Source organism: Procambarus clarkii, chromosome 14 (assembly GCF_040958095.1).
Source record: "Procambarus clarkii isolate CNS0578487 chromosome 14, FALCON_Pclarkii_2.0, whole genome shotgun sequence".
NCBI lineage: Eukaryota > Metazoa > Arthropoda > Malacostraca > Decapoda > Cambaridae > Procambarus > Procambarus clarkii.
In genome coordinates this window covers 21,748,633-21,758,164 of record NC_091163.1, presented here as the reverse complement: position 1 = coordinate 21,758,164, position 9,532 = coordinate 21,748,633, and the positions used below count along the sequence as shown (strand labels likewise).

At 40.4% G+C, this 9,532-nt stretch overlaps 1 long non-coding RNA gene across 1 annotated transcript; it reads right to left on the bottom strand.

Moving 5' to 3' along the window:
- Positions 1–542: 542 nt before the first annotated feature.
- Positions 543–3,275, bottom strand: LOC123773003 (uncharacterized). The gene is made up of 2 exons (XR_011228504.1): positions 3,197–3,275; positions 543–2,046 (listed from the first exon to the last, which is right to left on the bottom strand). It is a non-coding gene; the product is annotated as an uncharacterized lncRNA (long non-coding RNA).
- Positions 3,276–9,532: the final 6,257 nt, after the last annotated feature.

The window sequence follows — 9,532 nt, the reverse complement described above, 5'->3', positions numbered from 1 at the left end:
AGTTGGTGCAGCAGTTGGTACAGCAGTCAGTTCAGTGTGATGAATTTTGTAGCACGAAGCGTCGTTTCGTAACCAAAACATCAGGTTTTGTACACATCAAAGCGTCGTTTCGTACACAACGTCGGCAGATTCCTCAGTACAGTTTCTTCAGCACAGCTTGGGTAGCACACAGCATCGGTTAGCACACAGCATCGTTTAGCACACAGCATTGGTTAGCACACAGCATCGGTTAGCATACAGCATCGGGTATGGCGCTCACAGCTTCTCTTCCTCCTCCAGGCAGCATGCTTCTCTCTTGTGTTTGAAACTGAACAAATACCTGCGTTCACAGTTCATCCTCGTCGCCAATGTGGTGTTTGTGTTACTGAGGAAGTCTTGGTTGTAGGGTTGATGTAAAGTCATGACTTGGTTACTGACTTTAATACTTAATATGATTACATGACTAGTAGCTACCAAGCTTGGCGGGCGTCCTGTACGCTCTCTTGTTTACCTTTTCTCTCTCTGGCGTCTCAGCCGCCGCACATAGAAAACGGATGGTACCATTTTCTATGAACATGACAGTCTCCTTTAGTTACTAATACCTGGGCTCTCCATGGAGAATGACTGGGTCTAATTATCTCTTCACGTAGCATCCGGGGGATCTCAGATTCAATCAAAATCTTTTCAGCCTCATAATAGCGTCTTTTACAGCAATCGGTTTGCAGTCTGGTGCTAAATTACTGAAGAGATGGAAACGAAACTTTGACGGCAGCTAATCCACATATTCTAAGGGGAGGTCTATCTCCTCCAAAAGCCATCTCGAGCACAGAATGATTTTGTAAAAACTTATGGCCTAAAATCACATCAGCACACAAATCGGGTAACACTTTGAGATTCACGCCATGGTAAGTTTCTCCTTGCAATTCTAAATCTACAGAACACTGACTCAGGAATTTTGAACAGAACGATACAGTAGCGATAGAAACTGCCCCATTATCAGGATACACGAGTAACCCACTCTGCTCGGCAATATTGTTATGAATAAAGTTCTCAGAGCTACCAGTGTCAATCAGTGCACTGACTGGAATACCATTGATCTTAGAGCTAAGAACTGCTTATTGAGGCATGAGGGCGAAGTCCCAGCTAAAGTAGCGAGCATAGCAGCGTAATGTTGGGTGTTTGAAGCACTGTTAGTCTGTTTCAGAGATCGGCAGACCTCAGCATAATGACCCTTTTTCTTGCATTTCATACACACAGAGCCTCTCTAGCTGGACATCGACTGCGAGGATGTCGAGTGTAACCACAAAAGAAGCACTTTAAACCACTAGTTGTAGCTGCAGAAACTGTGTCGACTTTTTCTTCTACACTTTCTTGTCCTCCTGAGTCCTCCAGGTCCAATGAGAGTGTCATGGCAGCGTTTGTAGCCCCTGGCTGAGCATAAGAGGCAGAAAGTTTCTGTGCCGTTTCTAGAGTGTTAGCCTGGTTAAAGGCTGACTCTAAGTCTAAAGTTTTATTTGCAAGTAAGCGCTGCCTTACTGTGGCAGAACCTAGCCCATTAATGAAAGCATCTCTCACATAGTTATCCCAGGCTTCTACAACAGTCACTGCTTTGAACTGGCAATCTTCAGCTACTAACTTTAATGCCTGAAGAAACTGGTTAAGCGACGCACCAGGTTCTTGGCGTCGTGTTGCAAGCACAAACGTTGCGAATACTTTATTCTTGGGCTTCACAAAGAGTTTTGTTAGGGATTTTTCAGCCGCATCATACATAGTGCAGTCAGCTATGTAGTCGAACACACGTGGAGCAACGTAGTTTATTAAGCGACGCAACTTGTCCACGGTGGGAGTATTTTCTTCTACTGCTAGAGTGAAGTTTTGGAGCGTCTTGAGCCAGTGACGCCATTCTTGAGCGGCGTTGGTGGCGTTAGGGTCAGTAGCAAACCGCTCGGGCCGTAGTAACTGCTCCATGTTCACTGACTGAATTATTTGCTCAATAAATTGAGGTAAATGAGAAGCATTGCCAGACATGTGGCTTTATTGAGCAAATAATTACAGTACAGTTACATCCTGTAATAACAAGCCATATAATATACAGTACTTATAATGAATAAACAGTGCTTAAACTATATATAATAATAAGCAAACTGCACATGACTAAAGCTAGAACAAATTGTAAATTAAACTAGGAGTTAACACTCAACTAACCTGTACACAAGCACGACACAGCTGATCTGACAACAACGAAACAGTGAAGCGAGCATCCATCCGGGTACAATAATAACACTTTTACTACATGGCCCATACGAGGCAGCTCCTATTAATATCCCCAAGTGCCATATGAGTTAAAAGGATGCTATATTGTTTTGACGTGCTATATTGAGGCTTAAATAGAGATCCAACTTGTACATGCCAGGGCTCACATTAAGGCTGTTGTTACAATGTTTGATCAGAGCCGACTCCATCACATCTCGTTCAACGAAACCCTTACTTTTAACAATACATTTTGCCCCTGTGAAGTCGATAGAATGATCACATAAACTGAAATATGAAAACAATGTACGGGAGTGCTGGGCTATACGAATAGCATATGAATGCTGTTTTAAACGCTAGGAAAGAGATTTATCTGTCTGGCCGATGTAAACACATGCACACTCATTACAAGGAATGGAGTACACACAACCTGCTACAGACGAGGGGGAGAGTTCTTAATTAACATGGACTTAACTGTATTATCATTTTTGAACACTAGATTAATATTAAGGTTCTTCAGGACTGTGACTAGATTTACTAGACCTTTACTAGATTGTTTTTCAGCTGAAGTTGTCCAAGTCAGGAATGTGATCCACATGTCTTCTTGCCTCACCACCCAGAAATTAAATATTATTTGTTACTAATTGATTTCTATAATACATAAATTATTTTATCATATATTATTTAATTTATTAAGTAAAAACCCTTTCTATATTATAGAAAAAAAACTAAGTCTAAATAAACTTTATAAAACTATATTATATCCTTCATTATTCCAGGCCATTGTTTTGGAGATCGTAGCCATCACTTATTTTGGCTTTCTTTCATTATTAGTGCTGAGAAAAATAATTATATCTACATATTTAGTGAAAATCAGTTACTTTATTTTACCTTATTCACAGTATAAATGGGCTCAAAGATTACTAAAAGAGATTGAAATAGACTGCAGCAAATTGGCAAACATTACCTTATATCTGATTCCACCGATTTTGTTCGGCATCTCTTGCAGTTGCAGCAGTGTGGGTGTTGATACAGGCTTCTGGAAATTTACAAGAATTAATTTATATATATAATTATAATTCACTTTGTCACGGGACAGGAAGCCACAGTGATAATACATTTTTGTTTTTTATTGAGGTGTTCCCCTGTTCCCCAGTCCTCCCCAGTCCTCCCGTCTTCCCAACCATTCTCCACTCCCCCGTTCCCCCAACCATTCCCCACTCCCCCATCCCCTCGTCCTTCCAACCATTCCCCCCTCCCCCATCCCCTTGTCCTCCCCACCATCACCCACTCCACCATCCCCCTCGTCCTCCCCACCATCCCCTTGTCCTCCCCACCATCCCCACTCCACCATCCCCCTCGTCCTCCCCACCATCCCCATAGTCCTCCCCACCATCCCCTTCGTCCTCCCCACAATCCCCACTCCACCATCCCCCTCGTCCTCCCCACCATCCCCCTCGTCCTCCCCACCATCCCCTTCGTCCTCCCCACCATCCCCACTCCACCATCCCCCTCGTCCTCCCCACCATCCCCTTCGTCCTCCCCACCATCCCCACTCCACCATCCCCCTCGTCCTCTCCACCATCTCCTTCGTCCTCCTCACCATCCCCACTCCACCATCTCCCTCGTCCTCCCCACCATCTCCTTCGTCCTCCCCACCATCCCCAATCCCCCGTCCCTTCGTCTTCCCTACTATTTCCCCCCCTCCCCTGTCCCCTCTTCCTCCCCACCATCTCCCACTCATCTGTCCCCTTGTCCTACCCACGATTCTTCATTCCCCCGTCACCTTGCCCCCACCATCCCCAACTCCCCAATCCCCTCGTCCTCCCCACCATTTCCCCCTCCCCTGTCCCCTCGTCCTCCCCATTATTACCCCCTCTTGTCCTCTCGTCCTCCCAACCATTCCAAACTATCTCATCCGATGCATTCCCAAATGGTCTGACGCTCCCATCAGAAAATTGGGAACATCAAATAATCTGATGTTCCCATCACTGAAAAATAAGAACAGCTAAAAATAATGGAATGGAAAAATAAAAAAATAAAGTATACTCATGAAATGAACAGTATGGTAAACAACACAGCTCAATTCCAACGCAATGTCACACAAAATTATTAAATCAAAATGAAAATAAATTGAAATCTATGAAAATTCAAACTATCAATGCAATCGGAAATATTGAAATAATATCGCAACATAATATAGCGTGGATTGCTCTTACGTGCAACAGACGGAGCTGTTTTTCAAAAAAGGCATGGTTTTACCTGTCACAAGTGTGGAATCTATACTTATACTCACGAAATGAAAGGTATGATAAACAACATAGCTGAATTGCAATGCAATGTCGCACAAAATAATTAAATCAAAATGAAAATAAATCGAAATCTTCGAAAATTCAATTTAACAATGCAGTCAGAAACATTGAAATGGAACAATAACCTTTAACATTTAAATATACTTTAAGATATAATCTAGAAGAAAATAAGGACATTGAAACGGTTGATGAACTCAATTTAAAAAAAATTAACACTATAGGAACTTTGAAAAATAGTTAATAAGTATATTTAGTCAGACTTGTTGCTAGGCATAGGAGTAAATAATGAGATATATGGCAAATTTTGCAAAATGCAAATGCAACTTGACCATTACGACAAAATCACTGAGGCATCAGAAGAAAAACAGAATGAAGATGTGGTATACACGGATTTTGCAAAGGCATTCGATAAATGTGTTCATGGAGTGATAGCACACAAAATGAGGTCAATGGTAATAGCTCGTAAAGAAGGACGCTGGATATTCAGTTTTCTGTCGAACAAAACACAAAGTGTAACAGTCAACCATATAAAATCGAGTCCAAGCGCAGTTAAAAGCTCAGTACCTCAAGGTACAGTCCTTGCACCAGTGCTTTTCCTAATTCTCATGTCAGATATAGACTCAAATACAAGGCACAGCTTCGTATCATCCTTTGCAGATGACACAAAGATCAGCATGAAAATTACCTCTGCTGAAGATATTGAAAAACTACAAACATATATTAATATAGTTTTCGATTGGGCAGCAGAAAATAACATGATGTTTAACAGCGATAAATTCCAGGTACCCAGATACTGTAAAAATGAGAACCTTAAACATAATACAGGGTACAAAACGCAGTCAAATTGGCCCATAGTAGGAAAGCAACATGTAAAGGATAAGGGAATAATGATGTCTGACGACCTAAAATTTTAGAGAGCATAACCAAGCAAATTTTGCGGAAGCCAGGAAAATGATAGGATGGATTACGAGAACTTCCAAATCCAGGGATCCCATTACAATGGTTGTACTCTTCAAGTCACTTAATTGTGTTGTCACGTCTTGAGTACTGCTCATTACTCACTTCCCCCTTCAGAGCAGGAGAGATTGCTGATATAAAGGGAATACAGAGAATACAGCAAGCATAGAAGCGATAAAGCACCTAAATTATTGGGATCGTCTCAAAGCACTCCAAATGTACTTACTAGAAAGAAGACGAGAGAGATATAAAAAATTATACACATGGAAGATACTGGAGGGCCAAGTACCAAATCGACACAGTAAAATAACAACGTATTTGAGTGTACAAAATGGAAGAAATGCAGAATAGAACCAATGAAGAGCAGGGGTGCTATAGGCACAATCAGAGAACACTGAATAAACATCAGAGGTCCACTGTTGCTCAAAACCCTCCCAGCAAGCATAAGAAATATTGCCGGAACAACCGTGGACATCTTCAAGAGGAAATTAGATTGTTTCCTCCAAGGAGTGCCGGACAAACCGGGCTGTAGTGGATATGTGGGCCTGCGGGCAGCTCCAAACAACAGCCTAGAGAACTAAACTCTCACAAGTCAAGGCTGGCTTCGGGCCGGGCTTGGGAAGTAGACGAACTCCCATAACCCCATCATCCAGGTATCAACCAGGTATCAACCAGGTATCATACAGTCACAACCACAGCCACAATCTTCTAGATCAACTTTTCAATAGAGATGACTGGCCTCAGGCCCACTTGGGGGCTAGATCAACTCCAAGAACCAGGTAATGAAAGAATTAAGCTTTATTATGTACTAACACATTTTTCCTTAATGTTTTCTTGTTTCTCTCTGGTGTCCAAGTCGACTAAACTCCTTGACGAAATTAACGCATTGCCAATAATTAAAGAGTGAAGGATTAAATGAACAAAAACTGACAAAAAATTTATACCTTGATAACTTGAATGTAATAAAAAAATTAACGAAGGTTGAAGATTAAGTCCCAGGTACAGGGATTAATAAATGTCCACAGCACTATTCAAATTAAATCGAAATCATTCTAAACATGGACCTTCTATCATTCGTCTACTTCAAATGTGTGGTTCAGTTATGCTAATAATATTATACAGTATCATATCTGTCTATTAGTAATACAATTTTTTATACATTTCCCCTTAGAATGATATTCAGGTCTCTATACATATCACACCCATCAATTTAAAACAAACCTATCACACATGAAGCTATTGATAGTCATCTTCAATATCTCAAGCCAACTGAATTCTATGGCATTACACTTGGTTTCGCGCAATTAAGCACAGGCAGAACATGTTGATCATGTGCAATATACAAAGCAAAATATTTAATGAAGTCATGACTACAAAGACTGAATGACTAGGTAAATCAAATACAAAATTAGGTATTGTATATTTATCTAATCATTGTGTACTTTTAGCTCAATAGTGATGGAATGATTTTTTTTACACAAAAAACTCTGCAGTATATAAATAATCCATCATAATTGATGACTGAAATAACTTGTGGGGGGATATGATATCAATGATAATCCTTCAATGATATAACCTCTCCCACTCCACCATTAACCATAGGTGTGCCATTGGGCAGCATCCTAGGACCCCTCCTATTTGTTATATACATCAATGATCTGCCTAATGTCTCTAAAACATGCTTAAACCTATATTGTTTGCTGATGATATTACCCTCATCTACTCAAGACCCCAACCCACTCATATTAAATAATGTTGTAAACAATGAATTAAAAAAATCCACTTATGGATGTCAACCAACAAACTTACACTAAACATAGCAAGGACCTACTTCATCTTATTTGGGAGCAAATCAACAAATGCAATTCAGCTACAGTTAGACAATGTTAACATCAGAAATAAAAAATAACTTCAAGTCTCTGTACTCTTCCCCAATGTACCTTCTTGTATATAAAGAAAAAATAAATATATAAACAATAAACACATAATAAATCGGTACTTACTAAATTTCTCGAAAGGAGAGCTAGTCAACAAATTATCCCTCAGAATTTTGTCTATTACGTAGCAAAGAAGCAGGTCTACAGAAGGCTTTTCTGTTGAGTTCGAAGCCCAGATTGCTCGTGGTCTATGAAATGAGGTAAGATTATAAGTATAAAATTTATAAAACCAAATAATAAATCCGATATTGCTCAGTTCCAGATGCAGACGTACTCAAATAAAAGAGGTAATATTTCAATATTTATTGTTGGTAATATTTATTACCATTATTTATTATTTGTTGGTAATATTACGGAGGTAATATTACAAGAATGGTAGCAGATGTGTGGAAAAAGGCTAACATAGTTCCAATCTACAAAAGTGGTGGGCAGGGTTAGGCGGCTCACTCAATTATAGACCTGAATCATTGACAAATGTAATACTGAAAATATTGGAAAAAATAATTAAAACTAAATGGGTAGAACACCAGGAGACAAATGATATATCAGACTGTCAGTATGGTCTTCGATATGAAAGGTCCAGTGTAACGAATTTACTCAGTTTCTATGATCGAGCCACAGAGATCTATACCGAATTCTGATCAAGAAAGATCTAGGGGTGGTTTTAGATAGAAAACTATAACCTGAGGATCATATTAACGCAGTGTTAAATATCAACACAAAATAGAGAACGAAACAATAAATACGAATCATAGAAGATTTGAGTCAGAAAAGATCTGGGTAGATACAGACAAAGCCAGAGAGAGAGAGAGAGAGAGAGAGAGAGAGAGAGAGAGAGAGAGAGAGAGAGAGAGAGAGAGAGAGAGAGAGAGAGAGAGAGAGTGAGCTCTAGTGCTCTGGAAACGTGGTAATATGGAAGCAAACATTTGTCAGCCAAGGAGAGAAGAGAGGGAACTGTCAGGGGGAAAGCGCCAAGCCATTACGACTGTATAGCACTGGGAAGGGTTCAGGATAAGGATTTGGGATGGGACGAAGGGAAAGGAATGGTGCCCAACCACTTGTGGACGGTCGAGGATTGAACCCTGACATGCATAAAGCTCTACCGTAGCTCTACCGTCCATCCAAAGTGATTCGATTCTCGCGTCTAGACCGAGGCCGTAGCACATGTTTTATTTCACCTGATGCAACTGTTCACGTCCCAGTAAATACGTACCCGGGAGCGAGGCAACTGTTGAGGCTTGCATTCTGAGAACGTTTAGTAGTTGGCCTACGGGGACGTAGATAAATTTGACAGGCCGCCTGCCCCCCGACGATGAGTTACACATGAATAAACAGGAAAATGACAGAAGCGAGTAAAAGCGTTGCGTTATCTAATTCACCAGATACCACCGGATTATAGTCTGGTGGTATCTGGAGGCTAAAGTATCTAAATAGTATCTAAAAGTATGGTATCTAAAGGATAAAACAGATAGGAGACAATCCTTGCTAGATTTGCTAACTAAAGCGGGCAAAGATGCTAGTTACAAATCAATTATCTCAAATGTAAATAGTTCTCTATATCAACACATCGTTCACCCTTCAATCAAGCGGAAGCAAGAATATTTCTCATGTCATAACAAATTGGTCGCCTGTTCTGGAGAGTTAAAACTATTACTTTTAGTTTTAAGCTCTTTAAAAGCTAAAAAAACTAAGTCTTTTAGTTTTTGTTTTTAGGTTAGTAGTAAGCTCACACTAGCGGTCTTTTGGTAGTATCAAGTAGAGTACAGGTCCCTTGCTCTCCTATTCAAACCCATCGAGTGTATCTGCTGAAGAAATGTACAGGAACCGGTCACACACGATCAGATTGATTGATAAAGTTTAAGCCACCCAAGAGCATACACGGGCATGAATAAATTGATGATTGATGAGGATTAAGCCACCCAAGAGGTGGCACGGGCATGAATAGCCTGTAATCACATAAACAGAACAGCCTCCTGTACTGCAGTACACAATGTACAAGAAACAAGTGAGGTCTTATCAGCGCATTCGATTGTATTGGAAAATGAAAAAAAAGATTCTTCACTCATGTTCTGGGAGCCAGAATGAAAATGAAGAGGA